This window comes from Lactuca sativa, chromosome 7 (genome assembly GCF_002870075.4).
Source record: "Lactuca sativa cultivar Salinas chromosome 7, Lsat_Salinas_v11, whole genome shotgun sequence".
Taxonomy (NCBI): Eukaryota; Viridiplantae; Streptophyta; class Magnoliopsida; order Asterales; family Asteraceae; genus Lactuca; species Lactuca sativa.
The window spans coordinates 146,099,295-146,119,894 of record NC_056629.2 but is presented as its reverse complement, the minus strand read 5'-3'; positions in this window follow the sequence as shown (position 1 = coordinate 146,119,894).

The following is a 20,600-nucleotide window of genomic DNA, read 5'->3' as shown; positions in this document are numbered from 1 at the left end:
GCTTCAGGGAGCATCTTGGTTCTCCAAGATTGATTTGCGTTCGAGTTATCATCAGATGAGGGTCAGGGAGGAGGATACGCAGAAGACCGCGTTTCGGACGCGCTATGGCCACTATGAGTTCATGGTGATGCCGTTTGGGCTCACCAATGCTCCTACCGCGTTCATGGACCTCATGAACCGCGTATGCAGACCGATGCTGGATCGGTCTGTGATAGTCTTTATCAATGACATCTTGGTTTATTCCAAGACTCAGGAGGAGCATGAGGAGCATCTGAGAGAGGTTTTGGAGACCCTGAGGAGGGAGAGCTTGTATGCCAAGTTCTCCAAGTGTGAGTTTTGGTTGCTCGAGGTGCAATTTCTCGGACACCTTGTCAACCAGAACGGGATTCTGGTCGATCCGGCCAAGGTCGAGGCCATGATGAGATGGGAGGTTCCGAAGTCTCCACTGAGATTCGGAGTTTCCTGGGATTAGCAGGCGACTATCGGAGGTTCATTCAGGATATCTCCAAGATAGCCGTGCCCCTGACGCGGATGACGAAGAAAGTCATAGTCTTTCGGTGGGGACCCGAGTAGCAGGCTGCGTTTGAGACACTGTGACAGAGATTGTGCGAGGCGCTGATCTTAGCCCTACCAGAGGGCGTAGAGGATTTTGTGGTTTATTGTGACGCGTCCATTTCAGGGTTGGGCGCGGTACTGATGCAGAGGGGGCATGTCATTGCCTACGCTTCAAGGCAGCTCAAGCCTCACGAGGCAAACTACCCGACGCATGATCTGGAATTGGGGGTGGTGGTTTTTGCCCTCAAGATTTGGCGGCATTACCTCTACGGGGTTCGATGTACCATCTACACGGACCACAAGAGTTTGAGGTACCTCATGGATCAGCCGAATCTGAACATGAGCCAGCGTTGGTGGTTGGACGTGGTGAAGGATTATGATTGCGAGATCCTCTACCACCCGGGGAAGGCCAATGTGGTGGCCGATGCGCTTAGCCGCAAGGCGGCGCCGATCAGGGACGTTTGCATGAGGATGACCGTAGTGACTCCCCTGTTGGAGCGAATTCGGGAGGCTCAACAGGAGGCTATCAAGGAGGAACATCGGAAGAGCGAGTGTGTGGTGGGTCAGGTTTCCTCCTTCGATTATGATAGCCGAGGACTATTGACACTACACCACAGGGTGTGGGTGCCGTATCATGGAGGCGTGCGTTAGATCTTGATGGAGGAGGTGCACAAGTCCCGATTCTCTATTCATCCCGGGGCGACGAAGATGTATAGGGATCTTCGTCTAGATTATTGGTGGCCCTGCATGAAACGGGATGTGGCATGGTACGTTGAGCGATGCTTGACCTGTAGGAAGGTCAAGGCTGAACATCAGAGACCGCATGGGAAGATGCAGCCGTTGGACATCCCGTTGTGGAAATGGGAAGATATCATGATGGATTTTATCACGAAGCTTCTTAGGACCATGCGTGGAGTAGATTCGATTTGGGTCATCGTGGATCGATTGACCAAGAGTGCTCACTTTATCCCGATTCAGGAAAGTATATCGGCCGAGAAATTGGCCGACATCTATATCAGGGAGATCGTGGCGCGGCACAGGGTGCCAGTATCAGTTATCTCGGACAGGGATGTGCGTTTTACTTCCAGGTTTTGGAAGAGATTTCATGACGAGTTGGGCACTCGTTTTCATTTTAGCACCGCCTTCCACCCGCAGACGGATGGTCAGAGCGAGCGGACCATCTAGAATTTGGAGGATATGTTGCGGGCATGTGTGTTAGATTTCGGTGGTAGCTGGGATACCTATCTTCCCTTGGCCGAGTTCTCATACAATAACAGCTACCACGCGAGTATTGACCGTCCCCCATTTGAGATGTTGTACGGTTCGAGGTGCAGGACCCCGATATGCTGGGGTGAAGTTGGCCAGAGAGTCATGGGGAGCACCGAGGTGGTGCTCAGGACAACCGAGAGGATCCAGCAGGTTCAGAGCAGGCTTCAGACTGCTCAGAGTTGGCAGAAAAGTTACGCCGACAAGCGCCGATCCGACCTAGAGTTCTAGGTTGGGGATATGATTCTCCTGAAGGTGTCTCTTTGGAAGGGCGTCATTCGATTTAGGAAGCGGGGCAAGTTGGGCCCGAGGTTTATTGGGCCGTTCAGGGTTGTAGCCCGGGTGGGCAAGGTGACGTATAGGCTGGATCTGCCAGTTGAGCTCAGCCAGATCCACATCACTTTCCATGTTTCTAAGCTACGGAAGTGCCTAGTGGACGATTCAGTAGTGGTACCGTTAGAGGATATTCAGATTGATGACAGCCTGAATTACATTGAGCGCCCAGTTGTAGTCCTCGACAGGAAGTCGAAGGATTTGAGGAACAAACGAGTGGAACTCGTAAAGGTGCAATGGCAGCACCGGAAGGGATCGGAGTGGACTTGGGAGCCGGTGGAAGAGATGATGGAGCATTACCACGAGCTGTTTTAGGATCGAGCAGTAGATTTCGAGGACGAAGTCTAAAATAAGTAGGGGAGATTTGTAGCACCTGGTTCCTGGTACGTAAGATATATCTGAGTATTTTGTATTATTGGCCGTGGACTCGGCAAGTTGGAGGCCCGACTCGCCGAGTAGAGACAAGACTTGGGGCGCGGTTAAGTTGGCAACTCGGCGAGTCCATATTATGGACTCGGCGAGTCCATATTAAGGACTCGGCGAGTCCGCGCTGTCTGATGAAACCCTAATTTCCAAGGGTTTGCACCCTATTTAAATGACTATTTGCGCCCCAACTCCGCCCCATTCACCCTCAGAAGCTCTCCATACGTTCTAGCTCTTGTTCTTGTGAGTTTGAGGCTTTTTAGTGTGTTTTCTTGAAGAATTTGAGAAGGAAGTGGAGTAGATCAAGAGGAAGGGAAGGAAGCCAAGCATCTTCGTGTTCTCTTAGTAGTTTCTTGGAGGTATAACTCGTTTTCCCTCTGTTTCTATGCTTATTACTCCATTAAGGACCTCCTTGAACCATGTCCCAAGCTTGGTTGTGCATTGTTAGTTGATTCAAGTTGCTAGCCTTTAGATCTAGACCTTAATCAGTCCCTGGAGCTTGGATCTACTGCCTTTATGGAGTCATATTGCACACAAGCCCTAGATCTACCCCTTTTGTTGCACTTTAAGCCTTAGAACCTTCATTTGTGGTGATCTACACGTAAAGTTGGAAAATTTACGTGTAAACCATGCCCTAGGAGCCCAGATCTGTGGATAGCATAAGCTGGATTCAAGCAAAATCGACCATTTAGAGACTGCATGGTAGCAACTCGGCGAGTCGTTCATATGACTCGGCTAGTCTGCTCGCGAGTCTCCGAGTTTGTCCCTTTTTCGTTGTGTCGAGTAGAGTAGTGAGTCACGGGGCTTGACTCAGTGAGTTGGAAGCCGAACTCATCCATGAAGGAACTCGGCGAGTCATTTACCTGACTCGGCGAGTTCAAGACAATCTCCTTAGATCAAGATCAGACTCGGCGAGTTGTTCATACAACTCAGCGAGTCGCAGCATAAGTATTCATCGGATGAAGATGAACTCGTCGAGTTGTTCATACAACTCGGCTAGTAGGATGAAGGACTTGAACATCAGTTTGGAAGGAGAACTCGTTGAGTCAACGCCTAAATCGACGAGTCGAAACGGAATCCAGGTCAGTCAATTGGATAGGGACTTGGCGAGTTGGCGAGCCAACTCGGCGAGTCGGGTCAACTGAAAGTTGACTCTGACTTTGACTTAGGGCATGATCAGGGGTAAAATGGTCATTTTACCCAAAGGACAGTTAGCAGTGTTTGATTGAGTATGTTGTGGGAATTACAGCCGGAGGATTTTCGGAGCAGCAGCAGTAGTAGGCAGTCGGTTCCCGATCAGATTAGCAGCTACTTCGAGGTGAGTTACCTTCCAGTAGCGGTGGGTCTACGGACACAATGCCGACCCACCAATAGGAGTCGTATGATTAGATGATTGTCTTTGTGATATCATCTAGGTTGCTACTACCTGATATGTTATATAAATAGAGATCGGTTGTCAGGACCGAAGGGTAGTGCAGACACCCCAGAAATGTCTGACCGTATGTGATGATATGTTTGTATGCTGGCTTGTTATGTTATATACGATAGAGGTAGTAGGAGGGGACCAGTCCCCGAGTTCGGTTGTTAGGACCGAAGGGTAGCCCAGATACCGCAGATATGTCTGTTATGTATGATATATGTGTAAGTAGCAGTAGGGGTGAAATAGTCCCCGAGGATCGGTTGTTAGGACCGATGGGTAGTCAGCGCCCCAGAATAGCTTGACACGGGTAGTCAGCACCCCATAATGGCTTGACACGGGTAGGACGGCACCCCAGAATGGCTGCACGGGTAGTCGGCACCCCAAAATGGCCGTACCGGGTAGTCAGGCACCCCATAATAGTCTGGGAGTATGTATGTTATGTGTTTGTATGGTATGTGGTACAACGGGGGAACTCACTAAGCTTTGTGCTTACAGTTTATAGTTTTGGTTTCAGGTACCTCTTCATCAAAGGGGAAGGAGCCGGCGCGGTAGTGGCACATAATGCACACACACTGGTTTCCACATTTACTAGATTTCTCTGGGATTTATACTCTGATATTTCGATTGGTTGTATGATTTGGCTTTTAGACATGGTTTACGTTGTGATGTGGTTTGATCAAACAATGTTTTTAATTATTAACGTTTTCTAAAGTAATATTTTTAAAACGAAGTTTTTGGACGTGAAAATTGGGTCGTTACATAATGATAGATGGACTAAGTATGAATCCTATCAAGAACACCAGGGCAAAGTTGCCAGGTCTATGAGTGAGTATTCTACAAAGCAGAAGAGCTCAACCCCAGTAGTAACGTTAAGAGAGCTAATTTCGGGACGAAATTCATTCTAACAGGGGGATGATGTGACAACCCAAAAGTTTCCATTCTGTAAAACCATCCACAGCAATCGAAGTCAAATCCGTTATGCTAGCTTTCAAACTTTTGGGATAAGTTTGAGTATTTCAGGGTTTACACTTAAAAAGATATCAGGAGAGAGGATGCACTAGAGTATTGTGCAACTATGATTTTCCAAAACTCGTTGATATTAGAGTTCATTTCCTGAATAAAATATTTTCTGCCAAAAACCCTAAGGGTATATATATGGTTCTTAACCATATTTATTCATTTGTTACATTTCCAACTAGAGAAAAGCCAATTTCTCTCTCAAGGATCTTCACCTGACCACCCCCAATTGTAAGTACTTCAACCCTAGAGTGTATTAAAGTGTAATATATGCCTAGATAAAATGAAAATCAGCCAAAAACACCAAGGAAATGGTGTTCACGGCCCAAGATCTTCTTGGACCGTGAACAATAAATTTGAGGGCCAATGTGTGCCCAATGACCCTCCAAACCTTGGAAATGAACCTAGAGAATACCCATGACTTGTTTAAACATCAAAATCATTAAAACACAAGGGCTAGAAGTGATTTCACGGCCAAGGATGTTCTTGGGCCGTGAACTCCATTTTATGGTGCCAAAATACCCTAAATGCCTTTCTTAAGCCAAGAGACTAGCCTAGCACTTTACCTTGATGTGTTTAGGACTCAAAGCAACCAATATACCATCACCCATAGGTGTTTACGGCCGCAAACACTTGCCAAAGTGGTCCATGGGCCGTAAACTCAAGTTAGGGGTGTTTTGATGCCACAAACACTTCCTAAGGCTTAGACTTGAATTTAGGATGCTTCCTTTTGACCTTTAGGACCCTCATAAACATAAACGGCCATGAGTTTATGGTTTTAAACTCATTTGGGCTGTAAAATCCTCAAAAACTCCAAAGAATGTGGTTTTTCCTCATCCTAGGGTAGAGCTAAGGTCCCTAAATCATTCCCTAGCCTTCAAAACTTGCACTTACTCATGAGTAGCCATGAGTTTATGACCATAAACTCCCTTGGGCCGTAAACCCATGGTAGTAAACTCATGTGAGTGCCATTCTACCTTCCTATGTTGAATCACATGTGATTCCAACACTTGGTCAAGGTGTTTACTAGTCCCGGAAGGTGTTTCCTTTCATATAGTTGTTATAAACACTATATTCATGCCAAAATGTGTCATTATATATCATTTAGGACTTATTGTGTGTCGGGACTTCATTTCGTGGAACTTCTCATCCTTACACGCATACCTGTTTGAATCACCCACATCAGGTGTGTTCATACCCCGTAATGAATCATTTAACTATACTGTTTTAAGGGGGGGGGGGGGATACAGGTTGAACACAATGATAATTGTGTAAATATTTGCTGTTAAACATCCTTCAAAATGTTACTTATGTTATTTATAAGTTGTCAACACATTTCAAACTCGTTTTAAAGTTATGTTACTTTATAGTTATACAAAGCTCCGTTATTAAAGTAAAAGCATAAATTAGTAGAGCGATGAGTCATTTCAGTAACAGTCCAAGTAGAGCATTAGTAAACTATTATAGGTATAGTTTAGGAGAATGCTATTCATTACTTCTAGTACAATGAAGCACACAAGAAATCAAACAATACCAGAACAGAACAAACAGTGAAGAGAATCAAACAATACCAGAACAGAACAAATAGTGAAGAGAATCAAACAGTACCAGAACAGAACATAACATAACAAACAAGTTAGGTTGCTATAGCATGATAACACACATACAGGATCTAATTATACCAATGAATCACTAACGCATTAGTGATAGTTATATTGGGTATACATGATCATATAATTTTAATGTGAATTACATGGCTTGCAAGGAATTGCTGGGGTTGCGGTTGGTTACCTCAATCTCTTTACATTGAGAGTGTTTAGTAGGGGTTCTAGCTTTCACATTATGACCGTAATAAAACAATTATGTTTTTAGGTTATTAGTACATCCGTAGGTCATTATAAACGACATCTATGTACTTACTTCTCCCATTACTTTCATAAAGTGTCGGTAACACTTGAAAGTTGATCTATTTTCTAGTTGAGATAGTTATAAACTAGGGAGAATATACTTCTACATTTGACAAAGGAACAATTGGGTTTAACTCAGAACAGAAGATGTCATGGTAGAAGGCTACGATTAAAGGTTAGGATCATGATGCTAACTTTATGATTCCTTAATGTATACGCTATAGGATACATATATGCTAGTAGATTCCGACAGCTAATAGGATGTGTGCTCTTCGCTGTAATTCTTGTTCCCGTTGGATGTGGGCTTCCACCGAGGTCACCCAATCTATTATCTACCCGAATCTATATATATATATATATATATATATATATGCTTAGTATACATCAAGTCATCATAAGGGTACTAGGTATGGATCAGGTCATAGGATACAGAGTCAACGCACAGTTATTCTAGTAGAAAACTTACTCATCAAAGTCAGTATTTTTGGTAGACAAAACTAGAGATTTCCAAGAAAAGGGCTTAATCCATTTTATTAAGCCAGTACTATTTTAGAGACTTTAAGTGAGTTAACTGTATAACACCTTAGTTTATACACCATGTTTATATATAAAAGTAATATCCGATAGATAGCTAAATGTGTGTTTTTCCCCCGACGTCTTGTTCCCTTTGAATGTGGGCTTAGGGCAGAATCCCCAATTAACTATCTACCTGATATCAGATTATATATAGCAGTATAAACAAAGCTATTATAAAAGTAATCACCGTAGTCATTATTTTACTATAATAGGTATAGGTTTTCTTAAAAGAACTCTCCATTAGATATAAAGGAACCATTACAAATAACTCCATGAGTAACAAGTGAATACACCAAGGTTATATATGACAACGAGCTAACAACCAATGGAATGTGTGCTATCAGCCTTACTTGCTGTTCCCCTTTGGGTTGTGAGTTTCGGGCAGATGCGCACAATCGATTGTTTATTTACTCCAAGTATACATAACTTGTACCCACTTAGTACGCATAGGAAGGCTTGTAGTGCCATTTTACTTAACTTCAATTAATGTAGGAAATATAGGATTTTCTAGAGGAACAGTCGAACATTTCAAAATAGAACTTACAGCTTACATCACTTGTGCATATACATTTTCAACCACATTTTACATCTTACTCACATCACTAAAATCTTATGAACTCACCAACTTAATTGCTGATCAACTCTTTCAAATAACTTGTATTCTCATGAGACTATTAGACAGGTGCTCATGCTGGGAATTTACAAGATGGAGCATTCCAGCTTCAAGTCTTGTTTTGTTATTTTTTTTTGACTTCTATGTTTTGTGAACACACACATTGTAAACACTTTCTTTCTAAATAAAATGGTTTTTCATTACTTGCTTACCATATACATATCTCGTGATACTTGACATGACGTCCTCCACCCCCGAACGTTTCCGCCGTTCCGGTTTTGGGGTGTGACATGGTTGTTATACCATTTAGAATTGCCCTCCACATAAAGCATGATACCTTGATTGGGACCACCTGAATCCAGTCAATGACCACTTCCTCAGATTTTGTATGTGCCCGGTCGATTTTTTCCCCTCAGCACATTTACATAGCATGTCCCATCACCAGAGATGCTACACGTCCACCGGTCTTGTCTACAGTTTGGCTGGAATTCTTATAATTTTGTTATTAACTCCACCTATAATTAAGTTTAACAAATTATGGAGCAAAAAAAGCATGTTTGAACCTTGAAAACCACAAAACAGTTTTTGGATGTAGGTAATTTCTAAAATATTAACAATGAGCTATAGAAAAAAAATTTTGATTTGACTTTAATTCATTATAATATGTCGCTAAATGACGACGGCCATAAATCATTCTTCATTTTTCAAAGTTCAAACATCATTTTTTCCAGCGCATCTTTTGTACATGTTAATTGTATGTAGAAGACCTTTTTTCACCAACTTATACTTATTATATACATATATGTGCATGCACACCATCGAAACCTTACTATTCAAAAGATAATTTTGTCATTGTCTATGTGATTATTTGTATCTGTGTATACACTCATACACATACATACACATACACATACACATACTCATACATATATGCATACACACATATACACGTATAAATCACAAAAAAAAACTTACCTTTAGGGACAACAAAAAGCATCCCAATTCATGCCTAAAGTCGCCGCTAAGACCTTTAGCGACGGCATGTCGTCGCTATTACCTTGTAGCTAATACTCACTTGTCGTCGCAATTAACGTCATCTCTAATAACCGTCGTCGCTAAAAGTCCCGGGCATCGCAATTTGTGTCGTCTCTATTGATATTCTGGCCATCGGTCGAAGTTTTTCCAGTAAGGTTACTCGGAGGCAGAAGTCGTCGCAATTGGTGAATATCGTCGCTAAGGGTGTCACCACTAATGCTTTTTTTTTTTCAAACAATTTATATATGATATTAGTTTATATATTATAAAATGAATGTTCGATAAAAATCCAGAAATCAATACATACCACATTACATAAAATACAAATAACATAAAACAATACATACCACATTACATAAACCATCAAATATACAATATTTCATAAATATCTAATAATTCCAAAAATAAACATCAAATATACCATCCATAAACTATCCAATAAATCCTAAATAACATCATCCATAACATAAAACAAGAAATACTAGGTGTCTTCGTCATCCCCATCGTTGTTTTCCTCATTGTTGACTCTTTTCTTAAACGAGCATATAATATCTCCAATTGCCGTCACAAACGCCACGTTTTGAAGAAAAGCGTTAACACCCACATCCTACAAAGTAAGTATATAAGTTAAAAATATCAAACTAAAAAAAAACAAATTATTATTACTTAACGATTAATTCACAAACACATTAAGTCATTAACAATTTAACAAACTATCAAACCACCAAATGAATTAAGTCCTTAACAATTTAACAAACTATCAAACCACCAAATCAATTAAGTCTTTAACAATTTAACAAACTACCAAACTACCAAATTACCAAATTTATAACAAATGAATCAACCAGTTAACAAATAAGCAAAGTACCAACTACAAAAAATTAATATAAATACATAAAGTTCTTAACAGTATAGCAAAGCTACCAAATTCTTTAAGAGTTTAATAAGTACCTGTGTTGGTTGTAGTGCTTGTGACTGTGACTGCCATTGAGATGGAGCACTTGTACTTGCTGCAGAAGGAGGTTTAGGCCCGATGTCTCTCACATGCCCCCTTTGAGCACCTAACACCTTCTCAAATATTTCGATCCAATCAATGGAGTCCGGATCACCACTAGAGTCGATTATGTACTGAGTCTGTAATGCAACCTCACCAACTACAACATTCTTTATTTCACAAAGATTGTCAATATACTTTAAAACTAACAAAAAAAAAATCTACTTCATTTTTAAGTAATAAAAACTTACATATTGGTCTTCAACTAAAGGATCAACAAATTCCTCTTGTTTATTCACATGCCTAGGGTGAAATGCTACAAGTCTATTCCATTTCTGTTTAACATTATAAAATATGTTATACTTGAATAAACATTAAAAAATATGTTATAACTAAATAAACATTACTGTAACTTACGTTCTTAAAACAAGAACTACCGTAAATGCACTTGCCTCTACGATTCTTAATTACACCGATCTAGTGATCACCAAAACCTCCATGGAATGGATGTGGTGGCTCATCACTGCCATCACCTCCATGGCCCATCACAATGGCCAAGAGACGGAGAAATGCAATCCAAAAAAATAACATCCTGAAAAATTATAACACATATACACATCCCCAATAGACATATAGTAGACCAAATACACATATATTCAAATTCCAAATACACATATACACATACCAAATATACATATACATAGACCAAATACACACACACACATATATATATATATATATATATATATATATATATATATATATATATTCCAATTCCAAACAGACATATACATATATACATATACAAAATACCAATTACACATATGCACATATACATAATTTTGATTATACTAAATTAACATAGAATCAAACACATTTTCTTAAAACACATTTTCAAATACACATACACATATATCAAATTCCTTATACAAAATACACATACAAACATATATCAAATTCATACATACACATATACACAAAAAAATGAACGCACATGTGGTTGTAGAGTTGCGGTGGTGATCGTCACCGGAGACAAGCGGCATGCGACACAATGGCAGTGATGTGGTGTTTCTAATAGTCAGAGATTAGAGGAATCTCCTTAAAACCACCAAAATCAAAAAAATTAGAAAAGAAAGAAACAAAATAGAAAGAGAAAAAGAAAAGATGGTGGGAATGAGAAAGGGAAACACACCTTTGTCGGTGGAGAAGTTCGCCGGAGACGGTGGCGACTAAGGTGTTGATAGTCGCCGGTGGAGCAACTAGAACGCTGGTGAAAAGCTAGAAATCCCTCCGATGGAAGAAGTGGGGTGCGTCGGGGGTTTCTGCAATGGAAATTACAAAGTTGCCCGAAAAACGCTTCACTGATTGTCGCCGGAAAATGAGAGACAAATGGAAGAGTAATAAGGTTTTGCGACCCGGTGGGGAACAAAAGGTGGAGCCCTTTAGAGACGACGCCTTTTAAATCATTAGAGACAACAATTTGGAGGGAAATTCATGAGCCCATTTTTCACGGCCTTTAGCGGTGACAATGTTGTTGCAATTGGCGTCATCCCTGTTGGTGTGAACAATAGCTAACCCCAACCATTGGATCAGGATGCAATCGTAGGGACATAAATTGATCCAGAGGCATTCACATGGATCGCCGATCAAACTGTAACACCCCGAGTTCAGAAGTGCAAGTTCAGGGTTCTTAGTGTAAATAAGGAAGGTCGACTCGGCGAGTCGATGGATAGACTCGGTGAGTCGAGTCGCGATTTGGGTCACGTATAAAGTGACCAACTCGGCAAGTCGCATGGGTGGACTTGGCGAGTTGGTGATGGGATAAGAAAAACCCTAATCCGGGGGTTGTGCCCTATATAAAGAACATAACATCCTTTCTTCAGCCTCCTTACCACCCTTGAGAGCCTACAAACCCTAGAAATCGAGTGGATCACCATTGATAGAGGGATTAAAGCTTTGGAAGGGGGATCTTGAAAGAGAACTTGAAGAGCAAGGGGATTACAGGAAGGGAAGGACTTAGATCCGAGATCTAATCCAGTGGAAGCTTGTATTGGAGGTAACAATCTGTTCTTGAAGCTTTTGTGCACCTAGATCTATCATTTGTGGGGTTTGGGGGCATAAACAAGGTCCTTCTCGAGTTTCGAGTTAGATCTGAGGATGCTACCTCAGATCTAGGTTGGTAGTGATCCAAGAAGCCATAAAGTCTATGCCCATGAGTTGTTGGTGAAGTTCCTTTGTCCCAAACCCTATCCCTAGAGTGTTTTAGGCTTAGATCTCTTGGGATTCACGTAAAGGTTGCCACTTTACGTGATGGAGGGTTTAAAGAGGAGTATATCTATGGATTGGAACCCCTGCATGGCTTGGAAAGCCACTGCATGGGTTAAGAACTGGAGATACTCGGCGAGTCGCATGGGTGGACCTGGCGAGTTGGATGAAGATAGGCAGAAACTCGACGAGTTGGAAGAACAACTCGGCGAGTCTGTTGAAGATTGCCTTGGACTCGGCAAGTCTGTTCTTGGACTCGGCGAGTCTGATTGTGGAGTCCTAACCTTTTCTGGTTGAGCTGTGAATCGGTGAGTCGAAAGATGACTCAGTGAGTTTAGCATGAAGGGACTCAGAGTTTGTAGGACTCGGCGAGTCTTAGGGCGACTCGGCGAGTTGAGTCGTGGATTGGGAGTTTCTGAGTATAGGGACTCGACGATTCAACGGGGTGACTTGGCGAGTAGAGTCACACAGGAAGGTTGTCTTTGACTGAGGACTTTGACCTTGACCAAGGGTTGACCAGTTGACTTCCAGGGGTATTTTGGTAATTGTTGGCATTTAATGAGTTCAATGATTTGGTGTTGACCAATGGGGGAGTTTGTAACAACGTAAATTTTCAAAACAAATATTCATTTATTAAAACATAATTTCATTCGAAACAACCCATAAAAATCCAATGTAACGTGGTCATAATACAAAACATATCAATCCCAAGATCAAACATATCCAAATCCGTCTGTGTGTATGTACGAGTCATGTCGGCGCCTTCCTACGGTCCTCGCTAGAACCTGAAACACATACATAAACACTGTAAGCATGAAGCTTAGTGAGTTCCCCAAAATACCACTTACACACATACGCCTTTCCAGGCCATACTCCACACGACCTTCCGATCCATGTGTCTCAAGGGACTTCCGTCCCGACTCGGTAAACCTTCCGGTCTTACCCGTGTCGACCTTCCGGCCCATAACTCCTCGACCTTCCGGTCCACATCATAATGCCTTCCAGCCCATATCATAATGCCTTCCGGCCCATAACATAATGCCTTCCGGCCCATATCAAGCATAGCATACATATCACATACATAGCGCATACGAAATAGGCAACTCATAGCATACAATGCATATATCTCATAGCATACCAGACCTTCCGGTCACACATAGGTACCCTTCCAGGTACAATATAGTGAGAAGACTCACCTCGTATGATGTCTAGAATCTCACGTGCTCGATATATCTGAATCTCGAAATGACGACCTAGCCTCGCTTAATCACAACAAATAATCATTCCAAATCATTAACGACTCTCAAGGCTATGCTACACCCCTTTCTACAATCCCACAGAAGGGTAAAATACCGTTTTACCCCTCCCTGACTCAAAAGTCCACATGTTGACCAAAACCCTAAAAGTCAACAAAAGTCAACAGCAAGCAGTACACGGGGCGTACCAACTCCTGTACGCGGGGCGTACCCTTGCACTCCAGAAACAGGGAACTCGACCCTCTATGCGGCGCGTACTGGGATTACGCCCAGCGTAAATCCCAGTTTCTTACTTTCCTCATTTTAATGTCTTAAACAGTTAAGACATAATCCCACATTCCAGATCTGGCCATTCTAATTCCTCTTAATCCATAAAGTCGAAACCTTTAAGCCTTTGCATGGCTATAAAGGTTCCCCACACATTCTAACACCTTTCCTCTCTCCTCCAAAAGTCTAGATATCATGCATGGCTTAACATTCACTTCCAAGAGTGCATTTTTATGAACATACAACTCATATAGGCCTGAAATATGATAGATCTAGGCCAATGGAGACTATTTGCTCATAAATCTCCATCTTGGGACCAAAAACCCTAGAATTTGGTCCAAGAAGCACACAACACAAACAACAAGGCAAGATCTGAACTTTTTACCTCAGGAAGAAGCTCCACCCTTTGTAATCCTCAGATCTACACTTGTCCACCAACTTCTAGCATCTACAATGGCCTCCTCTTTTCTTTCACCACCTTGAAATGCCACTTTGAAGCTTAGAACACTCACACCCAAGCTAAAAACGAAGGGAATACTCTCTTAGGGTTTCTTTCTGCAAGATGGTGGCTGAGGGACAAGACCATCTCATTCCTTTTATAGCCCTCAAGTTATATTAGGGTTTTGCATCTGGGCCGGTTATGCCCAGCGTAACCTTAGGTACGCCTAGCATACCCGGATGAATCCGCATACAAAATAAGCGCGCGAGTACGTGCAGCGTACTCACAAGCTTAGCATTTACACCAAGGGACCTAACATGACAACTTGGAAAAGAAGAAGGGTTAAATGGTTGAACCTGAATTTCGGGATGTTACAATTCTCCCCCACTAGAACCAGACTTCGCCCTCGAAGTCTTATACCGAAAACAACTCCGGATGCTGCTCCCGCATCTCTGACTTTGACTCCCACGTCAGCTCGGACCCCTTCCGATGCCGCCACTGAACCTGCACCAACGGTACCTCCTTGTTCCTCAGAACCTTGATCTTTCGATCCCGAATCGCAATTGGTCTCTCGGCATAATTCAAGCCCGCATCCACCTGAATATCTTCCAGTGGCACTACCGTCGACTCGTCGGCTATACACTTCCTCAACTGAGACATATGGAAGGTATCGTGGATCTGGCTCAACTCTGCAGGTAGCTCCAATCGATATGCTACTCTGCTTACCCTCGCAATCACTTTAAACAACCCAATATACCGGGGCCCCAACTTGCCCCTTCTCCTGAATCGAATCACTCCTTTCCAAGGAGACACCTTCAGGAGTACAAAATCCCCAATCTGAAACTCGAGCTTGGATCATCGCCTATCTGCATAACTTTTCTGGCGACTCTGAGCGGTTAACAACCTCTGTCTGACCTGCTGTATCTGCTCTATTGTCCGAAGTACTATCTCCGTACTACCCATCACACGTTGCCCTACTTCACCCCAGCAAATGGGGGTCCGACACCTCCTCCCATATAATAGCTCAAAGGGCGGCATACCAATGCTCGAGTGATGGCTGTTGTTATAGGAAAACTCAGCCAAGGGCAAATACGTGTCCCAACTCCCTCCGAAATCCAATACGCATGCCCGAAGCATGTCATCGAGCGTCTGAATCGTCCGCTCACTCTGTCCGTCCGTTTGTGGGTGGTATGCAGTACTGAAATGCAGCATCGTACCCAATTCCTCGTGAAACTTCTTCCAAAATCTGGAAGTAAAACGCACATCTCGGTCTGAAACAATCAAGATTGGAATTCCATGCCGCGATACCACCTCCCTCACATACAACTCTGCCAGCCTCTCAGTAGAAGAGCTCTCACTGATAGCAAGAAAGTGAGCGCTCTTCGTTAACCTGTCCACAATCACCCAAATTGCATCGACACCTCTAGCAGTATGGAATTGTGAGCTGCAGCAGGCTTCGAGGATGAAGCCTAATTTAAGTGGGGGAGAATTGTAACACCCCGAGTTCAGAAGTGCAAGTTCAGGGTTCTTAGTGTAAATAAGGAAGGTCGACTCAGCGAGTCGATGGATAGACTCGGCGAGTCGAGTCGCGATCTGGGTCACGTATAAAGTGATCAACTCGGCGAGTCTCATGGGTGGACTCGGCGAGTTGGTGCTGGGATGAGAAAAACCCTAATCCGGGGGTTGTGCCCTATATAAAGAACATAACATCCTTTCTTCAGCCTCCTTACCACCCTTGAGAGCCTACAAACCCTAGAAATCGAGTGGATCACCATTGATAGAGGGCTTGAAGCTTTGGAAGGGGGATCTTGAAAGAGAACTTGAAGAGCAAGGGGATTACAGCAAGGGAGGGACTTAGATCCAAGATCTAATCCAGTGGAAGCTTGTATTGGAGGTAATAATCTGTTCTTGAAGCTTTTGTGCACCTAGATCTATCATTTGTGGGGTTTTGGGGCATAAATAAGGTCCATCTCGAGTTTAGAGTTAGATTTGGGGATGCTACCTCAGATCTAGGCTGGTAGTGATCCAAGAAGCCATAAAGTTTATGCCCATGAGTTGTTGGTGAAGTTCCTTTGTCCCAAACCCTAGCCCTAGAGTGTTTTAGGCTTAGATCTCTTGGGATTCACGTAAAGGTTGCCACTTTACGTGATGGAGGGTTTAAAGAGGAGTATATCTATGGATTGGAACCCCTGCATGGCTCGAAAAGCCACTGCATGGGTTAAGAACTGGAGATACTCGGCAAGTCGCATGGGTAGACCCGGCGAGTTGGATGAAGATAGGCAGAAACTCGACGAGTTGGAAGAACAACTCGGCGAGTCTGTTGAAGATTGCCTTGGACTCGGCAAGTCTGTTCTTGGACTCGGCGAGTCTGGTTGTGGAGTCCTAACCTTTTCTGGTTGAGCTGTGAATCGGTGAGTCGAAAGATGACTTAGTGAGTTTAGCATGAAGGGACTCAGAGTTTGTTGGACTCGGCGAGTCTTGGGGCGACTCGGCGAGTTGAGTCATGGATTGGGAGTTTCTGAGTATAGGGACTCGGCGAGTCAACGGGGTGACTGGGCGAGTAGAGTCACACATGAAGGTTGTCTTTGACTGAGGACTTTGACCTTGACTAAGTGTTGACCAGTTAACTTCCAGGGGTATTTTGGTAATTGTTGGCATTTAATGAGTTTAATGATTTGGTGTTGACCAGTGGGGGAGTTCGTGTCCGTGATTGGAGCAGCGTGATCTTATTTCTTCAGCCGACGGTTGCAGGTGAGTTATCCTCACTATATCAACAGGGTCTAAGGCACCACGGCCGACCCTTTTTCGGATTGAAATCCGGGTATCTGTTTGATATGTTATTGCTTGCTATGTCTGAATCCTGGTTATTAGGATGGTGTATGTTAGAGACCTGGTTAAGGTCGGTATCCTGGTATATAGGATGGTGCTATGTTAGTGACCGGGTAGGTCGGTATCCTGGTTAGGATGTTGTTATGATATGTGTATGCTAGATCGGTTTGATTAGTTGTGATTTGTTATATGATTATATGTTTATGTGCACATGGTTGTTGGATTGGGGTTGGGTTGAGGCGGATCCTGCTTTGTGCTGTAGGCCAACATACCCAGGGCGGACCGGTTAGACTGAAGGCCCGACGAGCGGTCCGGATAGGCTGAAGGCCCCAAGAGGGCGGACCAGACGTACTGAGGCTCGGAGAGTGGACCAGATAGACTGAAGGCCCGGTGCGAGCGGACCAGTCACACTATAGACTTGGAGGGAGAGTGGACCAGGTGGACTGAAGGCCTGGTGCAGGCGGACCAATCATACTATAGACTCGGAGAGTGGACCAGGTGGACTGAAGGCCCGGTGCGGGCGGACCAGTCACACTGTAGACTCGGAGGGAGAGTGGACCAGGTGGATTGAAGGCCCGGTGCGGGCGGACCAGTTACACTGTAGACTCGGAGGGAGAGTGGACCAGGTGGACTGAAGGCCCGGTGCGGGCGGAACAGTCACACTGTAGACTCGATATGCACGGCTGTTCTGTTTATGATATGATGTGTGTATGGTATTGTGGTTGGTATTTTGGGCGTAACTCACTAAGCTTTCGGGCTTACAGTTTCAGTGTATTGTTTCAAGTACTTCAGGAGACCGTGGCAAGGCAAAGGCGTGATCGTACCGCTCCTCAGTTTTATGTTGATGTTCCTGGGATACTCTAATAATAAATGAATTGAAAACCTTTTTGTAATAACTTAATGAATATGGGTTGTTTTTGAAAAGTTTAAATTGGTTGTAATTTTTCACGGTGTTACACAAACCCTTTAGCGACGCCCTTATTAGCGACGACAAAAACGCGTATTGTTAAGTGTCATCCCTAATGGTGTCGTCCCTAAAGCGTATATTTCTTGTTGTGAATACACATACATATTCATATACATAGACATAGGCACAAAACACATGCACATAGATATTCATACACAAAAACATATACATACAAACACACACAGTTACATACACATACATATGTATACATATGTACTACTACATATACATATATAGACACACATACACATACACATAGATACATATACATATCCACATATAAACATAAAAATACATACACATACATATTTATAACTATATACATATATGCATATACAACATACAGAAATAACATAAACGTACATCCACACACATATACGCATATATAGATACACTCATCCACATACACATATAGAAATACATAAACATAGTTCAATACATACACACATACACATACACATACATATAGATACACATAAATAATTGTTATTATTATTATAATAATAAAAATAAAGATAAAAATAATAATTAATAATTTTAAATATGATAATATTTTTAATAAATAAAAATAATGATGATAACATTAATCAAAATTTGTGCATTTTTATCGGAATTAAGTAAACAAAAACAATAATCAGTTTACTGTTGGTAATTTCCAATGAATAGTTAAAATCTTAAAATAACATTGGGCCGATCTTATTTCAGTATTTTGTTGATGATTTTCAATGAGTTATTCTTCTCGGTTTTCCGTTGGTTTTTTCGATGGATTTTATTCCATCCGCAATTTTTTTTACGTAAAAGCCGCTTTGCTAGTAGCACTTTTTATGCAATTTCCACTTAATAATACATGATAAAAAAAAATCCGTATCCATGTTGGATTATTCAGGATAACTGAACGTCTTCTAAAATTATGATTTTCCTTATTTCTACCATAAACAACATCAATATTGATGATACACAATATACAAAAAAAAAAAAAAAAAAAAAAAAACCGTATCCACGTAGGATTGAGGATGATTCAACGTCTTCTAAAATTACGATTTTCCTTATTCCTACCATAGAAAACATCAACATTAATACATCCCCATTACTAACTAATATTCGATTAAATATCAACATGATGGCATATGTTTTTTTTTTTGCCATTTTTAACAAATCGTGATGATAGAATAGAATATGTATATATGGTCTAAAATAGCAAGCAAGCAAGCAGGCAGGCATAGCATTTTCTGATTATAAGTAACCAATAGAATTTTACTTTGATGGTAGCTAGAATCAGATTCGTTCATTCTATTTTGTAAAGCTTTGGTTCTTCTATCTTTAAATGTTTGCGTAGATGGCATTAGCGTACATTGATCACGGAATTCATAGGACGTAACTGATACACATAACCAGGAATAAATAAGCGTTCTAAAAGCTCTTGATGGAAAGCCTTTCAACATGAAGTATTTCCAGTAAGGATGCATCACCTTTTGCATGATGGTTCTTTGATGTTCCATTACTAGTTCTTACTGGTTGATGCCCTTCTTTTGATTCTTCTACATTGTATGAGCATCCATCAAAAGAATCAACTACCCTACCTTTGACTCCCAGATATATGTAAGTGGATGTTGAGGATAAATTGGAACAATGTATTAAGCTCTATTCAAACACATCCCCCTTTTTTAACATGAAAACTGAAACATTGAATCCGTTCTGATTTAACAAAACAAGTCAATTAGAAATTAAAAGGTCGCTACCTTTCATCATCCTATCCGGTGTATGTCGCCATTTTTATCCAACTCACACGAAAATATGCCCACCATATATCTATTTAAATTCAGTTACTCAACAGTACCCTACTTTGGCTTTCAGTTATAGAGAAATTCTTTCTTCCCATCTTATTTTTAATAAGCAAAACTTACCAGTTACCACTTCATGTATTCGTAGAACTTAATTGGTTCCCAAAAAAATATATAACTTATAGCGTTAATGTGTACAAAAAATAAATTCACCGATATACACATATGTATTATTCAAACATATACTGGAAGACTAATTCGTCCTATAGATTTGCACCCATTTTTTAACAATAAAATGCATCCAATACTATCATAATCCTTTAAAAGAATTCAAGTTTTTTTTTGAAGCAGTCTAACACAACTTCATATATCACCAAGAAGGAATCATATACAAGAGCATACATACATGACAATCTTGTAAAAGAGTTTCCAACAAGTGATTTCAATAAATGTGCAAGTGAACCCATCAAATTTTTGACAACTGATATGTCATGTATGTATGGTAAAATATCTTCTCGAAGCAAGATGACTATACTGATGATTATAATGGAGCATGTTATAATGGATAATTTTTGCTTCAGAGTTTAAAAAGAAAACCGACAAACATGGTCTTACAATTTCAACAGTTGAGGTTTTTGGAATTTGATTAATATGTTA